General features: G+C 39.3%; 1 non-coding gene across 1 annotated transcript; it reads right to left on the bottom strand.

Moving 5' to 3' along the window:
- Nucleotides 1-6,543: 6,543 nt before the first annotated feature.
- LOC129504664 (U6 spliceosomal RNA) lies at nucleotides 6,544-6,647 on the bottom strand. The gene has a single exon (XR_008663397.1). It is a non-coding gene; the product is annotated as a U6 spliceosomal RNA (small nuclear RNA).
- Between the last annotated feature and the right edge of the window lie 2,797 nt (nucleotides 6,648-9,444).

A 9,444-nucleotide genomic window follows, 5' to 3' on the forward strand; every position in this document is an offset into this window, starting at 1 on the left:
AGTTGTCTGGCTCCCGTGTTCCTCTGTGACCACTAGTACCGGCAGTGGCTATGGGCAGAACCTCACACCTCCTGCAGTGTTAGGTCCCAAAGCAGCAGCTAAAACCTCCCTATCCTTAGTCATTACATAAAGAAAGCAAAACTCAAAAAAAAAAAAGTTTTTTGTTCTACGTTTGGATTATGGAATCTGCAATTAAATCTCTGGATGCCATTGCATTTTCATACCACAAATGAGAGAACTTTTAGTAAAGCCATGAACATTATGCTACGGGGGGGAGGGGGGAGCACCTTGGACTGCTTCCACACTGCTGATAAAATTTGCAATTTTCTTTTCTATCACTAGTCTTGGGACGATTGGACGGTCTCCTTGGCAGAGACCATTTGCTTTGCTTTGTTTAGTTTGGTTTGATATTCTAATTCAGCAACAGGAGCTCAAAGCCTGAGCGAATGAATAACGTAAACTCAAGACGGAGCCTGGAACCAAAGACTGGCCTCAGGACCTAGCTCACTGTCTGCAAACTCACTCTACTGCATCGCATGCAACGTATGGTACCTCTGCATGTGGTCTGCCTCTAGAAACCTGTATCTGCATCTCAGACTGGCACCATTGCTTTTCTTCACGCTTACTAGGGCAGAAAGAGAAACACAGGGGTGGAGAGAAAGAGCACTGTTTGTGCTCTACAGGTTCAAACTTGATGATGTGTCGTTTCTCTGTTTGCATAATAAAATCTGCCTAAGAGCAAATTATGTCAAATATGTAGGTATTTTGCCTGCAGTCATACCAGAATTTTTACAGCCTTCAAACCCTTGAGAATCAAAGACAGACACATGGTGCCAGCCACCAGGTGATGTAAATGGAAGTTTTTCCCATTTTGCGGGAAAGACTACAGCTCTAAGGTTGTCATTTGCCCACGGTCATGAAGTAAATCAGTGAAAACACCAAGGTTAACATAAGTTGGGCAAGAAAAGCCACATACTCCCCATGGAGGGAGCTTACACTGTTTCCACACAGTATTTTCTATTTTTCATTTCCATCTGAGCATCTGCATCTGTAGCTGAAGCCACACTGAAGCTGAGAGACAGAGCTTCATCCCGAGCACACTTATGAGGAATCCAAGGCTATTTAGTAGGGATATTCGTCCTGGCATTGGTCCACCTTAGCTTAATAGTTTTAAAATTCAAAATGTTCGGGAGCACCTGGGTGGCTCAGAGGTTGAACGTCTGCCTTCAGCCCAGGGTGTGATCCTGGAGACCTGGGATCAAGTCCCACGTCAGGCTCCCTGCATGGAGCCTGCTTCTCCCTCTGCCTGGGTCTCTGCCTCTCTCTGTGTGTTTCTCATGAATAAATAAATAAAATCTTTAAAAAAATAAAATTCAAAACGTTCAGAAACTAGGACAATATAGGATGACTTTTATGATTCAGCAGAGGGATTCAATCTGAAGATTCTCTTACTGCCCCTCACTATCACAGCTCTGCGTTTCCAGGCTCCATTCCCCTTCAATTCCTATGTTGAAACATCAGTCTAGCCTTCTGTGTGCTTTGCTTTTAGTTTCTAGAAAGCAGGTGTTCTAAATCTAAGATCCATGAACTCCTGGACTCTGTGGATGAGCTTGGCAGGGGGGGGGTGGGGGTGGTGTGTGTGGGAGTTCATATCCATGAACTCCCTGAAACCTCAAGGAAACTTCTGGGGGAATGTGCAGGTGTGCATTTTATAGGGAAGCAGTCAATCACCTTGATAAAATTGCCACAGGTGTAAATACTGCACAAAAATTAGTCCATTGCTGCCATAAAAAATAAATAACAAGGTCCACACGACAAGTCCCATTTGGAAACCAAAATTGTTTTGTTCAGAAGTACAAGGAAAAGGTTGGCTGGGAAAAAAAAAAGATTGGTGAGAAGCAGAGAACTGTAAATCCTGCTACTGTCATGCCAGCCTATGGGGTAAAGTAGAATTACAGTAATGATAACTTCTCCCTCACAAAGGGTCACCCAAGGATGCTGTACTCTGGGCCCTGTTGTTCTCTCCCCGCTGAATGCATGTTGATGTCTCTCTTTCTTTAATATCTCCAGCTCTTTGGTTTCACTTAATTCAGAGCTTTACTTCCAATATTTTCTGGAGTTTCTCTCTGTCATGGTCATAATATATATATATATATATATATATATGTCCCTGAGGACAGAAATCACCCTTGGTTGAGAATGACTAACCAAGCACAAAAAGCCAAAGGTGAGGGTCAATTAAGTAACTTTCTTTTTGCGCAGAGCAGTCGTTTATCAGATTCCAAACAGTGAGGGAAAGACAAGGGACTCTAAAAGAAAGAATTCACAGGTGACTCTCCAGTAATAATTATCTCAACAATTTGCTCTTCACAAGTGCAGAAATATGCACTCATTAATTGTTTTCAGCCTGTCGATAAATGCCTCGAGGTCAATGTGACACACTTGCCCCTAAATATTATTGTGTTTTCTCAAGTCAGAAGGCACCTGTGACCGTGGGGTTTTCTGACAGCACCAGTTACCATGCTTTCTTGTTCTTAAAACCAGGAATGTTAAAAAGATATCCATTATCAAAGTTAGGGCTCAGAGTGGGTGATCGGGCGACAGGATGTGAGAAAGGCTAAGTAAGAACTTAGATTTGGGCAAACAAAGCTTAAAGCAAAACGTCAGTTAAAAGGAAAGAGGGACAGAGGGCACCGGTTGTATCCAAGTGGAAACTGAGAACATGATCAAAGGTATTTCTGCAATTAGTGGCTCAGCAGGGCAAGTGTCAAGTTGAGGTTCAGCCACAAGTAACTGAATCGGCCATGGGGGCATCGAGGTCAGTGATGAGATGCCCTCTAGTTTGTCGACTTGATGGACGGGTACGAATCCCTTGCTCAGGCCTCCGCTGAGTTTCCGCTTCCCTGTGAAAACCTCCTGCCTGTTTTCCCACAGGCAGAGATGCAGTTCCGCCCTACCCATCTATTGCTTCCAGGGCATAGCTCCGTTAGAGTGTTTACTCAAGTGTTTTGTCACTATCAGATGGTCTGTCTTTTAGCCCCATTAAATGGTGAGCTTCTTAGGACAGGATTTTGTTTTTGTTTTAGCTTCATGACTTAAGCATCTAGAGCATTTATGCAATTTTTTAAAAGATTTGATTATTAATATTTTATTCTATTGATTATAGAGAGGGACAGAGACACAGGCAGAGGGAGAAGCAGGCTCCATGTGGGGAACCCCATGCAGGACTCGATCCCAGGACCCCCAGATCACAACTTGAGCCAAAGGCAGGTGCTCAACCACTGAGCCACCCAGGCGTCCCTACACAATATTCATTCAACAAACCTTCCCTGAGTATGAACCAGATATTGTCTGCTTCGACCCTCATATTCTGTCCTACCATCCTTTAATAAGGGGAGAATATGCTGCCTCGCCCAAATCCCCCAAAAGGAAGTATTACTTACCAGGGAAGTAATGGGATATCTTAGTATATCTATGCTTCTGTGATGGGCTGTGGCTGCCATTCCCCATCCCAGGAAGAGCTGCACCATGATGGGTTCAGGGTCTCATGAAATCAGTATGCCCTGGGCACTCCTTGTAATTTAAATTGGCTTATGGAAAGACAAGCACAGAGCTCAGAATCCTTGTCCCAGCTTTAGCATTATACATGTAATGAACGTATGACTGACTCTGTTAATGATGAACACCATCAGCAAAGTGGGATGTTGTATTTTATATACCCCCCTCCAATTGCCTGACTTCTGTTGCTAGTTTTTAAGAACTTATATAAATCAGACCCAACGCTTTCTCATACAATCGTTGAGATTTTTCTAATATTATTAAAATCTAATATGTCATTGCAATGGTATCAGGAAAGGAATTGATCGTGTTCTTTTGGAGGAGTCAGATGGATTCTGATATTCCAAGAGTTGTCTTCCTTTATTCACATCACCAGGATGGGGGCAGGCAACATATTCCAAGAAAGACAACGTGTTTAGAATCTACTTGCATTTGGAGGCATCAATTAGTTCTTTTAATAGACTGGTTTTCCCCTATCTAATATTATCTGGAACACTTGGCGAAATATGTTGATATTTATAGTTATATGACACCATTACTTTCAGTGACATCGACTCCCACATGATATCATAGAATACTCTCTCAAAATGAAGAATGTTTTATAAATTTTTAGTATTTTGATTACACACAATATATTTTATATTATGTATACATGTATATGTATTTCCATTATTCTTTTAATAGTTCTCCTACAGGCGAGGGCCAGCAGAGCAGACTCAGCATCCAAGATAGTATTTTTAAGCACTCACAGTAGCCTAACTGGAAACACAATTATATGTGAGAACTATGGGCCACGTGCTCTGGGAAACAGAGAGCGAGCAGTTAAAGTCAGATATTCCATCATGGCTTAAGGTTAAAAAAAAAAAGGATAATCTTGTGCCATATCATATACCTACATCAGCATACCTATAAAGGCAACATGTTTCTAGATAAAACACAGAACCCAAACATATATATTTTTTTTTCCCTGAGTTAAGACTCATCTAGCTTAACTGCATATTTTTACAAAAACCATCCACCCACACTGGAAAGCTGTAGTCAAATACATAGCCAGACAGATATCAACATGCAGGAATCTTGAGGCATTAGGAAGAATAAGCATGAGTGTGCCATAAAATATTTGTCTGGAAAAAAGAAAGGACAAAGGAAAGAAAGAAAAGGAAAGAAAGAAAGAGAAAGAGAAGTTTTATACACAGTGTAGTTTCAAAGAGCTAAGTATAAAAAATATTAATTTGGCTACATAATGAAAAGAAGGTAACTTCTAGAATTTAAGTTGCAAGGTACCCAGTCGAAATACTGTAATTATATTATTTCAAAATCTAAATAATAGTGCAAAGAGCTAGAAGAAAAATGCCCGCTGGAATTTGAAACATTACAACCACTCTCCGTAAGCAGAGCCCATTATGAATATCTTTAAACATAACAGTTTTACACCAGAAGTAGATCAAAGAAACATAATATCCTTGTGTATATAATTGTAGTCTCCCTTCCTTTGATGATAGATATAGCAGTATGGTAGATGCAGGTACGTACACACGGATGTCAACGCACGCTCTTTTGGAAAAATTTGAGGCAAAATCTCTTATTTAGATTGTGTTGAGTTTCAGTTCTTTGGGCCCCTCCCTTAAAGTCTTCCCACATGCTAGAGCCATAACACGTCCTCTTCCTGGTGAAATCCGTTTTTCACTCTTCCCATCAGAAACCAGACAGCCGTCTTTAATTCTTTTCTCTTCCTTACTCCCTATGTTTCTGTCTGTTCTAAGCATAGTTAGTCCCTTGCACACAGTAAACATTCAATGATTATTTCTTCCAATTACCTGCATGGTCATATTTTTACTTCTAAACAGACTAGTCTTTCTTTTTCTCCTTATTTCTGCAGTGACACCAGTTATCCCATTGCGATGACGTCCTCTGCACTACATTCTTTTTCACCTTGCAGAGAGCTGGTGCCAGATTCGTCTTCCTAAAATACTGCTATAATCAATCCATCACTTTCAAAATCTCCAATAGCTCCTTCTATCTTCGTTTTTTTAAAATTTTTTTTTATTTATTTATGATAGTCACACACAGAGAGAGAGAGAGGCAGAGACACAGGCAGAGGGAGAAAGCAGGCCCCATGCACCGGGAGCCCGACGTGGGACTCGATCTCGGGTCTCCAGGATCGCGCCCTGGGCCAAAGGCAGGCGCCAAACCGCTGCGCCACCCAGGGATCCCTCTATCTTCATTTTTAAATCTTAATATGTGGTTGTTGTTGTTTTAGTGAACCTCTAACCTGAGAAACTGCAGCCTACTCATCAGTACTTTTCCTTATACCAACAAACAGCCTGTTTTCACCATAACTATCACTACTCAGGTGCAGGTCTAACCAAACCTCCGAGCTTTCTCTTGTGGCACTCCTCTTTTTAAGTTATCCAAACTCATCCTTCCCTTTCCAAATGAAGCCCACATCCTTCATGAAAACCTTCCTCTTATTTCATGTACCTAGAGTACCTTTTACTCCCTGCTCCCCTGAACACTGTCTTTAATCCACCTTGCAATATTCATTATTCAATTGAATATTATTCTTATTTCCCTTCCAATGTCCCTTAGTTCCTTCTAATTCCAGGCTGGTCTGTTCAATCTGATGTCCTACCCTTAAAGGTCAGGATAAGGTTTTAATCACCATCTCTAAGCTCAAAATCATGAATAATAGGCATATAAGAAATAGTTACTGATCTTATTAATGCTATATACTGATTTTGATGCATTGAGTCAGAAAACTCAAAGAAACTAATTGAAAGGGAAGTAAAAACTACTGTTTCCTTCCAAGAAATCAATGCCAATGATAAGAATTGTATGTAAGTTATGGGAATGCAGCAGGTGCATTAAGTTCAAAGCAGTAGGAATTTGAAAACTTTAAGGAGATCCAGAAATTACTTCAGTAGAGTTCACTTTTCTTGTCTTCTAGTCACCTATTATTCTAGTAAACTTTCTTTTTTTTTTATTAAAAATATGGAACGCTTCACGAATTTGCGTGTCATCCTTGCGCAGGGGCCATGCTAATCTCTGTATCGTTCCAATTTTAGTATATGTGCTGCCGAAGCGAGCACTCTAGTAAACTTTCTTGTAAAACAAGGAAAGTGAGATATCTGAATATTCTTACAAGTAGTAGGAAATATGATTACATTTTACAAACAAAATTATTTTCTCAAATTACTTATGGTGAACACATTCTCACTTCCAAATGTTCTAGTCTTTCTTTTTTCTCCTTATTCCTGTAGCCACCCTAATCATCTGGCCCTAGCAACCCAAAGTATTGTGAATAATAATAACAGCACTTGTTAAACATATTCATCTAAGTGGATTTCCTGGTGTTGTCTTGTTTGCATGGAACATGGAACATGCGGTCAAGGTGATAGGAATGGACAGTCATAGCCTAGAACTCAATATCATTAGCTCATTTATAAAAAGGCATCATTTGCCTACCATAGTGTGTAAAGTGACTTCTCAGTTAATTTTAAGTCCTACATTCTGCCTTACATCCATTTTGTAACTTCTTGTGCACACAGGTGGATGTCTGTGGTAAATGTATCTTGACAAAGCTAAATTGAATAAGAGTTCAAAATTTTCAATAACAAATCTACAATTTTAATTATATATAAATATATAAAAATCAAATACTGCATGTTACCTTTACACATTTAAGTAAGTTAAGTGACTGAATAACTCAACCTGAATATAGATTCTTCAGGGAAAAACTGAAATTTTTACTCAAAATCTTGGATATTGGTATTATTCTTTAAAACCCATTTTCAAAGGTAACATAAATATGTTGATCCTTACCATAAGGCTAAAATGATTTATCTTGTTCAGTGAAAAACTTTTTCTTTTTTTTAAAAGATTTATTTATTTATGATAGGCAGAGAGAGAGAGAGAGAGAGGCAGAGACACAGAAGGAGGGAGAAGCAGGCTCCAGGCAGGAGCCCGACCCAGGACTTGATCCCAGGTCTTCAGGATCTCGCTCCGGGCTGCAGGCGGCGCTAAACCGCTGCGCCACTGGGGCTGCCCAACTCTTTCTTATATAATCAAAGAATATAGAGAACAGAAATTAAGCAACATTTGTAAGGTCACACATATAAGAAGTAAGCGTAAAGCTAGGAAAAGAAAAGAGATGTTCTTGTACTGAGCTTTAGAAATCACTAAATAATCGAATCAACAGTTTACACATTATTTCTAACATTGTGTGAAAGTTAGTAAGGCACATAAATGATATTCTCAGATTCTTTTTTTAAGAGAGAGCATGTGTGCATCCCCCAACAGTAGTTTAGGGAAGGGCAAAGGGAGAAGGAAAGCAGGAATCTGAAGCAGGCTCCATGCTCAGCATTGAGCCTGATGAGGAGCTTGATCTCATGACCCTGAGATTATGACTTGAGCTGAAATCAAGAGTCGGACACTTAACTGAGTCACCCAGATGCCCTGATATTCTCAGATTTCTAAGCTCAATAAATAACATTCCGGGATGCCTGGGTGGCTCAGTGGTTGAATGTCTGCCTTTGGCTCAGGTCATGATCTCGGGGTCCTGGGATCAAGTCCTGTGTCAGGCACCCCACAGGAAGCCTACTTCTGTCTCTGCCTCTCTCTTTGTCTCTCTCATGAATAAATAAATAAAATCTTTTTAAAATTTTTAAAAATAAATAACATTACTTTGAATATATTTTGTATTAAAAATCTTTTATTCACATCTATATATATTTATTGGGTAAAGCATATATTCATTAACGGTCATGAAGAAGTACCTTCCACTTTTCACTTTCTGCCCTCAATTACAAGTGATTCACTATCCTAAAGTGCAAAGGCCTATAAATGCAGTAGAAGTAGCTCACGTGATATTTTATAATAGCAAGAAAAGGTATACATTTCTGGCAACCATATTTATAATCTGGCCCATTGATAAAGCATATGGTATATCCTGTTTTTATTATGACAATTGTTATTAAGGTGCAAGCCAATGTCTTAAGAGAAGTGAGAGGAAGGATTACAATTTGTAGCAAGACCAATATTTATATTAAGCATTCAGGCCTAAATATGTTGAATTATTGTACAAATTTAATTCAAGAGTGGGACTTTGGTTCACTTTTCAAAAGATTTTGGTGTAGCTTTTAAAACAAATCTGGAGGGCGGGGAGGTGGGGGTGAATGGGTGATGGGCACTGAGGGGGGCACTTGACGGGATGAGCACTGGGTGTTATTCTGTATGTTGGCAAATTGAACACCAATAAAAAATAAATTTATTATTAAAAAAACAAATCTGAATAATTTTTAATTTTTGAAATAAATTCAATAAATATGGTAACTAAAGAAAAAAAAAGAGTGCCATCCACAAATCTACCAATAGCAGAGCAATGATTTCTGTTTTGCATATTACTACAGTTCTTGTCCGTATATTACTTTCATATACTGGGATCATAGCATACATATTTAATATTATACATCCTCCATGTTGCTCCCTCACATAATTATCATTTTAAAAATATACATGCCAAAGAAATGAATCAACAAACTAGATTTTCCTTAATCTTTCCATTTTAGACAATTAGACAATTTTGTTTTAGACACTTAGTTTTCTTTGTGGCTTTGAATTTTTAAAATTTTTTTAAAGATTTTATTTATTTATTCCTGAGAGACACACAGAGAGAGAGGCAGAGACACAGGCAGAGGGAGAAGCAGGCTCCATGCAGGGAGCCGGATGTGGGACTCGATCCCGGACCCCAGGGTCATGCCCCAAGCCGAAGGCAGATGCTCAACTGCTGAGCCACCCAGGTGTCCCTCTTTGTGACTTTTTAAAATCAGTAAGAGTACCATAAACATCTTTATTTATATAGAGCTTAATTCAACCTTGGATTAGTTC

This window comes from Nyctereutes procyonoides, unplaced genomic scaffold (assembly GCF_905146905.1).
Source record: "Nyctereutes procyonoides isolate TBG_1078 unplaced genomic scaffold, NYPRO_anot_genome, whole genome shotgun sequence".
NCBI lineage: Eukaryota > Metazoa > Chordata > Mammalia > Carnivora > Canidae > Nyctereutes > Nyctereutes procyonoides.